Genomic DNA, 9,274 nt, shown 5'->3' with positions numbered 1-9,274 from the left:
GGTTAATAAAAGAAATAGCGTTTGACAATGTTATACACCAGAATATCAACTTTATTTTGATTTGTGGTTTATGATATTGTTGTTTATACATAATAATTGAGATGATTGGTCGTGACCTAACGTTTATCATGCTCGAGCTATGCATCCGAAGATTCATGGTTCCCAACTCGTTTTGCCGTAAAACCAGCTCCGTACTTTGGGTTGTGATGCGTTATAAGAGTGACGGTCATTATCCCACTATTAGGTTAGATAGAGAAACACAAGAGCTAGCAGTAAATGCTGTTGACAAGCTGATTTCTCTCTAGTCTGTTACTGAAAACTTAAAAACAACTATGCGAAAATAGCTGTTTGTGTAGCTTAAACAATATTAATCAGTTGGTGATTTTGCTGAAACTCCGCGAGGTAAGTTATCAAAACAAAATTTCTATCATCGTTTGTTTCACATGGAATAAGCTACAGTAGACATCTTGTTTATTCTACATCTCAACCTTCCCGAATATTTGTTCCTTTTTTTATTTGCCATGATTGCTAAATGAAATAAGGAATCAATTCATGAAGTTGGAATCATGGGTGTTATAATAAACACGGAGTCAATTCATTAAGGTGTAATCATAAGTGTTATAATAAATAAGGAGTCAATTCATTAAGTTGTAAGCTTGGGTGTTATAATAAATAAGGAGTCAATTCACTAAGTTGTGATCATAAGTGTTGTAATAAATAAGGAGTCAATTCACTAAGTTGTATTCATGGGTTTAATAATAAATAAAAAGTCAATTCATTAAGTTGTATTCATGTGTTTAATAATAAATAAGGAGTCAATTCATTAAGTTGTAATCATAAGTGTTGTAATAAATAAGGAGTCAATTCACTAAGTTGTATTCATGGGTTTAATAATAAATAAGGATTCAATTCATTAAGTTGTATTCATGGGTTTAATGATAAATAAGAAGTCAATTCATTAAATTGTAATAATGAGTGTTAGAAGAAGTAAGGGGTAAATTCTTTGAGTTTGAGCCGGAAGAGTTAGAACAAATATGGATTAAAAGTATCTGTACTATGGTGTCAGTTGCGTTGACGTCTATTGCAGGAAGACCTTAACACCTTAACGTATGTTTCAGCACAATGTATATGGTTGAAATAATGATAAGATGATATACAGTACCTTGCAGAAGTCTTCACCCCCTTGTGTTGGTAATAACTTTTAGGTATTTTCTTGTGAAAGATATAACTCAAATGGTCAAAAATATTTATTATATTAATCTCAGATTATAAAGAACAAAATGGCAGCAATGACAGATGAAAGTCGTTTTGGATAACCCTCCACAAGCTTTGCACAGTATACTGGAGATATTTTTGCCTATTCCTGCTTACAGATATACTCCAGTTCTTGTAAGTTGGAAGGATGTCTTCGATACACAGCAATTTTCAAGCCTCTCAACAGATTTTCGGGTGGATTTAAACAGACAAAGAAAGACACAAACTTAGGGTATACTGGTTACACCAGATGATAATAAATTTAAAATACAAGCAAATGATATTTTTACATTTGATGTTGTTAAAATAAGATCATTTTTTATGGTTCTCAAAATATACATGGACGATGAGTATTTGTGATTAAATATGAATATATGATAATTACAAAACACAAAATATTCCCTTAAGAACATTATATGGTTTACGGTTTACGGATATTAATTTATTTGCTTAACGGAATAAATGTTAAAATTTAAGCCATTTTCGTGAGTATTGATATTTTAGCAATCGCTGTCGTTTCATCCCCCAGATGGCTCAGCGGTAAGTCAGGGAGCTTATAATGTTAAAAATTGGTTTTCGATACTCGTGGTGGACATAGCACAGATAGGCAAATGTGTAAGGAAAGTTTTGTGCTTAACTACAAACAGCGCAGTTGTTTTCACCATTTAGTGGCTTCTAAAAATAGGCTTAAAATATAGAAAAGTGTTTTCTGTTTTAAAAAATCAACATTCTGTACACCAGGTTGACCTGTCATGCTGAACCTTTGTGCAAATAAATAAAGCATAAATATTATTGTTTTGTTCTGTGTAGGCTGAATGGAATCTGAACATTTAAGTTACCTGGATGAACATACCACCCTTTCAGAATTTAATTAATTCTATGCGACAATAAAATTGCTCTACACACACAAATCATTGAAGAAGGAAATTACATTAGCCAAATAGAAAAACAAAATCGTATTGCTTTCACCCTGCTGTGGAAAGCTTAACAGAAGCCGCAGGAATCAACCTGGTAGTTTCCACAATGCTTTTAATATAAAACATATTGGCGCGCATCGATTCACGTCAGATATTTTCTACCAGTTTGAACCAACTTTTATGGTGTATCATGTAAAGCTTCATAAATTTGGAGTCTTTTGTCCTGAGATGTATAAGGGTTATATCATTTGGTTTCATAGTGCTATATGAAGTCCTCGATAAAGGTCACTTTAAAGGAACGTTACTATAAAAAACGAAAATTTTACTCCGTACTAGGAGTGGCATCTAGAAACGAAATTATTTAATCAGATGCATTATAGGAACATTGGAATTTTAATGTCATCGGTAAACTATGGAAAACATCGATGTGGTATTTTTCTTTTGTTCGTAGACCTCTACGTGGTATCTTTTTTTTTTACTCATCGATTCTCGAAGTGGTATATTTTTTATTCAATGACCTTGACGTGGTTTGGTTTGAATTTCGCACAAAGTTACACGACGACTAAGTGCACTAGTCGTCCCTAATTTAGTGTACCCCCACCCCCCAGAAACCGAGTTTCGATAGCTGTGGTGGGCAGAGCACAGACAGCCTATTGTGTAGCTTTGTGCTTAACTTTAAACAAACAAACAAACAAACCCTAATGTAGCAGTGATAGAGGGAAGACATCTGGTCAACAACATCCACCGCTAACTCTTGGGCTACTCTTTTACCAACGAATAGTGTGTTTAACCGGCACATTATAGAGCCCCACAGTTCATTGGGCAGTCATGTTTGGTGACGGGGATTTGAATCTGCAACCTTCAGATTGCGAGTAGAGCGCCTTAACAACCAGATCATGCCAAGCCGACCTCGACGTGGAATCTTTTTTTTTCTATTCATCGATCTTGACGCGGTTATTTATTTTTATTCATCAACCTTGATGAACTCGACGTGTTATTTTATTAATTCCTTTCTATTTTTTTCCGGTATTAATAATTCAGTATACTCATACAAAATGATTTAGGAAATACATACTGATACAATATTTGTATTTGCAACCTAAACGGGGCGCTTTATGCAACATATTTGTTAAATGATCACATCAAGTATTCCTAGGATTTGTGGTTAGAGCTCTCAACGCACGATATTCTGGTTGCAGGTTCGAATCCCGTCATTTAACATAACATGCTCGTCTTTTTAACCGTGGAGTGTTATAATGTGACGTTCAATCCTGCTATTCATCGGTAAAGATTTAGCCCAAGCGTTGGCGGTGAGTGTTGTTGATTAGCTATCTTCCCTCTTGTTTGTCACTTCTAAATTAGGGGGCCCGGCATGGCCAGGTAGTTAGGGCACTCGACTCGCAATCTGTGGGTCGCGAGTTCGAATCTCCGTCCCACCAAACATGCTTGCCCTTTCAGCCGTGGGGGCGTTACAATGTGACGGTCAATCCCACTATTCGTTGTTAAAAGAGTGGCCCAAGAGTTGGCGGTGGATAGTGATGACTAGCTACCTTCCCTCTAGTCTTACACTACAAAATTAGGGACCGTTAGCGCAGATAGTCCTCGTGTAGCTTTGCGCAAAATTCAAAAACAAACAAACAAATCTAAATTAGGGACGACTAGTGCAGATAACCCTCGAGTAGCTTTGCGCGAAATTCAACAAAATGAACAAGCAAACAATCCCTAAGATTTAAGTAAGGTTAGTCATAATTCCTAACTGCTGACCAGAGGGAAGGCAGACACTGAGCAGCACCTGTCACCACAAAGGCTTTGTTCGGCGTTGAACCAAATAACAGGATGGATTGTCACTCTTATAACTCACTATTGCTGAAAGTGCAAAACTTGTTAACCAGCACCGAACTTTCGATCCTCAGTTCAGCACGCTAACCACTGGGTCACGCCATACCTATTTTTCATACACAATCAGTACTTATCATATTATATAACCTTTCATTTTTCTTTTAACAAGAACTAAACCTTTAAAAAGTCTACCATAGAATGAATAAAATAAATAATTAAGGTTTCTCTTGAGAGGTCAAACAGCTAATTGTACGTATCTTTTCGAGCTTGTAAATGAGATTTTGATTTGTTAGAGCCAGTTTTCTTCAGGTCACGGTGAAGGTTACCACCATCAGAGTTAAAGGTCGCCCTCACATAAGTTTAAACGAGTAGATGAATCTAGACTCTCCGAGCATACACTAATTAATTCTGAATAAGATCATTAGATTTTATCAAGTCTGTTCCGTCCTGGTGGCCTACATTATGACTGCGCCATTTTTCGGTTGATTATCAAGTCGAATCTTATAAACAAAAACATAACGTCTGTTTGACTCACAAATCACCCAAAGTTTGAAAAAATGGGGAACTAAGCTGCACTGTTGTAAAAGTAGTTACTCAAATATCAAATGTTAGTGAAGTCAGGCTAAATTAAAGGATGCACTTTATGTTAACGATGGGCTTAAATGACTTACTTTCCTGATAAGTTTTTGTAAAATATGAAACACATTATAGAAATCCTAATTTTAACTTTTTTTTGCAGGATTACCTGTTAGTTGCTGCTCAATGAGCTTTCTGCAATTCTGTCCGTCCCGGGGATCGAACTTCGAATTCTAACCTAATAAGCCCACATGTACTGCTGAACCACCAGAAAATTTTCTTCGTGAATTTCGCATACTGATATAATGGATCATCAGCAGTCTCATTACTTTTTCTAATTGTATTTTCAATGTCTTTATTGTTTTTACTTAACCTGTAACCTCTTAAGCCATGAAAACTTAATGGAATCATCTTCTAAACAATAACCAATATATATTATATAAGAAAATACTTGGAAATATAAACAATCAAAGACGAAGAAAAAAAGTCTCACTCAATGTGGTAGAAGGTTTCCATATGAAGTATTAATTAAAGAATTTAATGCTAGAATTATAAGTACCTAAACCCCATTTGAAATATTATGTTATAAGAAACGTTTTTAACATTTATTGCTTATAAATTATTTAATTAAACAATTAAATATTATCATTTCGATAAAGTACTATATCGCTAAAATAAAAACGAACATTACATTATGTTATTTAATGAAATTAATTCTGCATTATGAAAAATTAGGAGAAGAAACTATTCTGTAGTCCAGCAAAGAATAAAGAGGATTTGTTTGAAGTTAAGCACAAAGCTACACAATGAGATATCTGTGCTCTGCCCACCACGGGTATCGAAACCCGGTTTCTAGCGTTGTAAGTCCGCAGAGATAAAGAGGGAGACATCAAGTAATTCGAGAATGCAAGGGAAAATTTATTTGCCTCAAGCAAAATTTCACGCAAATCTACACAAGGGCTACGTGTGCAAAGCCGCCCCCTAATTTTGAACTGAGAGACTAGAAGGAAGGCTGCCAGTCAACAGCACCTTCTGCTACTTTTGGGCTACTCTTGTCTTATTGATTTGTGGGACCCACAGCCCCAAATTGCTGAGCTTCTATTTGCAGCAACGTAACTAAAAAATATGTCTTAAGAATTTAAAAGTAACATAAAATGTACGTAAAATTGCGGGAAAAATTCCACCAAACATCTTGCAGGGTTCTTAAGTTTCTAATTAAGGGAAAATTAAAGTCAAACAATAACCTTAAAGATTGCGCACAAGTTAATATTCCCACATCTTATTGGTAGCATCTGAGTGAAATAATCGAGAGTAAACAACACTCTCTTTAACTGTCTTTCTTTTCCGTCTTTTTCATTCCTTGTGGAGTTCTTAATTTAGTTTTCAAAGGAAGAGAGCACCAGTTCCTTGCTCCTAGGTAAAACCATTCTGAAGTGTAAACACAAACTGTCACGTTAAGGTTGAGTGTCTTAATTTCAGGAAGACTTGTTTTGAAAAGAAAAGTATTGTGATTAAATCCAAAGTAAGACGTTCTCTGTTTGCCCCTGCTATAAAACATACATTTTGAGGCTAAAATCGAGACATATATTTACAAAATACACCAATAAAACGCTAAATAAGCCATTCATTAAGCTTTTTTTAGATGTTAAATACAATTATTAGGAAAAAAAAACAGACCTAGGAACGATAAAATATTTCGAAGTATATTCTTCTTTGCTATTTAAGCTTACATAATGTAATCACTTTTTATAGATCATTGGAAGCTCAAAATTTAATTGAAACAGAGCTTCAAACATAATTTGAGTTTAACTGGAATAAATATAAAATTAATATTAAACAAAAAAGGTTAAGGGGCCGAATAACTACATAAAAACTAGCTCTGCAAAAGATAACTCTTAAGGAAGTTTTTTTTTTTTTTCATGCCAGCGCTCTCTTTGATAAGAGGTTATTTTAACCTTTTTGTTTTAGTGACTGAGTGGACTAACATATTGGTGTAAGATAACATTATCTTCAAGAACCATTCTAAGAATATAAAATCAGACAGCTTGAGAGCGCATTTTTTAGTTTTTGGGAAATAATAAGTGGACCATGGACATAAATGTATTCACACATATTACTTTTTCATACACATTATTTCTTTTTCATACGTCTTTTTCACGTTTTACTCTTCTCACGTCTTTTTACTCTTTACACGCCTCTTTACCATATTTCACTCTTTACACATATTTTTATCCTCTTAATCCCCTTTTTACTCTTTACACGCCTCTTTACCATATTTCACTCTTTACACATATTTTTATCCTCTTAATCCCCTTTTTACTCTTTACACGCCTCTTTACTCTTTATACACATATTTCACTCTTTACACATATTTGTGTCCCATTAACTAACGTTTTTACTCTTTACCCGCCTCTTTACTCTTTATACACATATTTCACTCTTTACACATATTTGTGTCCCATTAACTAACGTTTTTACTCTTTACCCGCCTCTTTACTCTTTATACACATATTTCACTCTTTACACATATTTGTGTCCCATTAACTAACGTTTTTACTCTTTACCCGCCTTTTTTTTATCTTTTACGCATAATAATTACACTTCACCGTCTTAATTTATCTTGTCCACATCGAAATAATTGTTGTTAAAGTAATTGATGATATAAATAGCGATATGACCACTATGACCTTTGGTAGTAGACAAAAGGTCACGTCGCCACTGAATATGACAAGTATTACATTTATTTTTACTTTTAATTAAAAGTTCTTATAATGTTTACCTCCTTACATATTTATTTTACTCTTTACACGTCATTTGTTATTCTTTGTACACCTTTTAAAAAAATACACGCTTTTGTACCCTCTATACACCTTTTAAAAAAATACACGCTTTTGTACCCTCTACACACCTTGTTTTTTACCCTTCACACATCTTTTTACTCTAAGTTAGCAAAGTGGTATTTGAAGCTCTCTGGCTAAATTTAGCGCTAGTTTTTTTTTCTCTTTTCTTTCTTGCTCACCTTAGATAAGTTGAGTAAGTACCATGAGAAGCTGGATTATCACTTCTTATCACGTTAGCTAAGTGGAGTAAGTATCACGACGAGCTGGGATATCAGTTCTTATCACGTCAGTTGAGTTGAGTAAGTACCACGACAAACTGGGATATCAGTTCCTATCACATTAGCTAAGTGGAGTAAGTATCACGACGAGCTGGGATATCAGTTCCTATCACATTAGCTAAGTTGAGTAAGTACCATGACAAGCTGGGATATCAGTTCCTATCACGTTAGCTAAGTGGAGTAAGTATCACGACGAGCTGGGATATCAGTTCCTATCACATTAGCTAAGTTGAGTAAGTAGTATGACAAGCTGGGATATCAGTTCCTATCACGTTAGCTAAGTTGAGTAAGTATCACGACGAGCTGGGATATCAGTTCCTATCACATTAGCTAAGTTGAGTAAGTAGTATGACAAGCTGGGATATCAGTTCCTATCACGTTAGCTAAGTTGAGTAAATATCGTGATAAGCTGGGATATCAGTTCCTATCACGTTAACTAAGTTGAGTAAGTATCGTGATAAGCTGTGATATCTATTCCTATCACCTTAGCTAACTTTATGGTAGGAAATGTATTCCAGAGGAGCTCCATAGACCTTTAGGTGCGTGAACTGCTGTAGGTATTATAAACTTCTAAAGTAAACAAATATATTACAATTTATACTATTGCATGGTATCTGAAAGACTAAATATCTCAGAAGAGAAGAAATACATGATTAAAAAGATCTATATTAACCTGTTTTCAAAGCATAAAGACCTCTGGAATCACGTATTCTCTTACGGGTCCCAGATGAACTGATACCAACGGATATAGCTTGAAGATGCAGTTATCATTCGTTCATATTATGTGACTTTTTTGCATTGAAATATCCTTAACTTTTCACCAGGTTCAAAGTTGTTGTTTTTTAATTAGAAATTCTTGATCGATCAAATGGAACCTTCAACAATGGTGACTTGGTACTTCCTGGAATAATTCTAAATAGTTTTGAGAGGAATTTTTAAGAAGGTGAAACGTTCGACGTTATTGACGTAAATGATAATTAGCCTACTATATGAGCCCTAAACAACAGTCATCGTATATGATCTCCAACATCAAGGACAATGAATGTGATACATATTAGGAGAATAACGTTTATATATACAGTAATAAAGAACAGTTGTGGTTTACGTATTGTTATTATAGTGCGTAATATGTGACATAATTGTCGCTATATTAATAATTAATGGCTTTAATTATTAATCTACGAGTAAAATACGCAATATTAATGACGAAAGCTGCTGCGGAATGTATTATTCCTACGTTTCATCGACGTCATATTTTAGAACGAAAATCCATGAAAGGCAATCTGGAATTCAAACATTCGACACACACAAATACACAAAATATAAACTAGCCATTGAATAAAAAAAATCGTGATATCTAATTCAATAGTAGCTCAAAATTCATCAGAAAGTGTTGGAAGTCTGAAGAGAATGATAATGAAGCATGAGCGGCTTGCCCGAGAACTACAAACAAATCGACAGGAAATCTGGTAGATATTGCACGTGGCAGAAAACTAAAACACGCGTCGACAGATATTAACTTGACAAATAAAGAAGTTCTAGTTACGCAAGAAACTACGGTAGAATCAAC

The sequence above is a fragment of the Limulus polyphemus genome, unplaced genomic scaffold (genome assembly GCF_000517525.1).
Source record: "Limulus polyphemus unplaced genomic scaffold, Limulus_polyphemus-2.1.2 Scaffold164, whole genome shotgun sequence".
NCBI lineage: Eukaryota > Metazoa > Arthropoda > Merostomata > Xiphosura > Limulidae > Limulus > Limulus polyphemus.
This window is presented reverse-complemented; position numbering follows the sequence as displayed.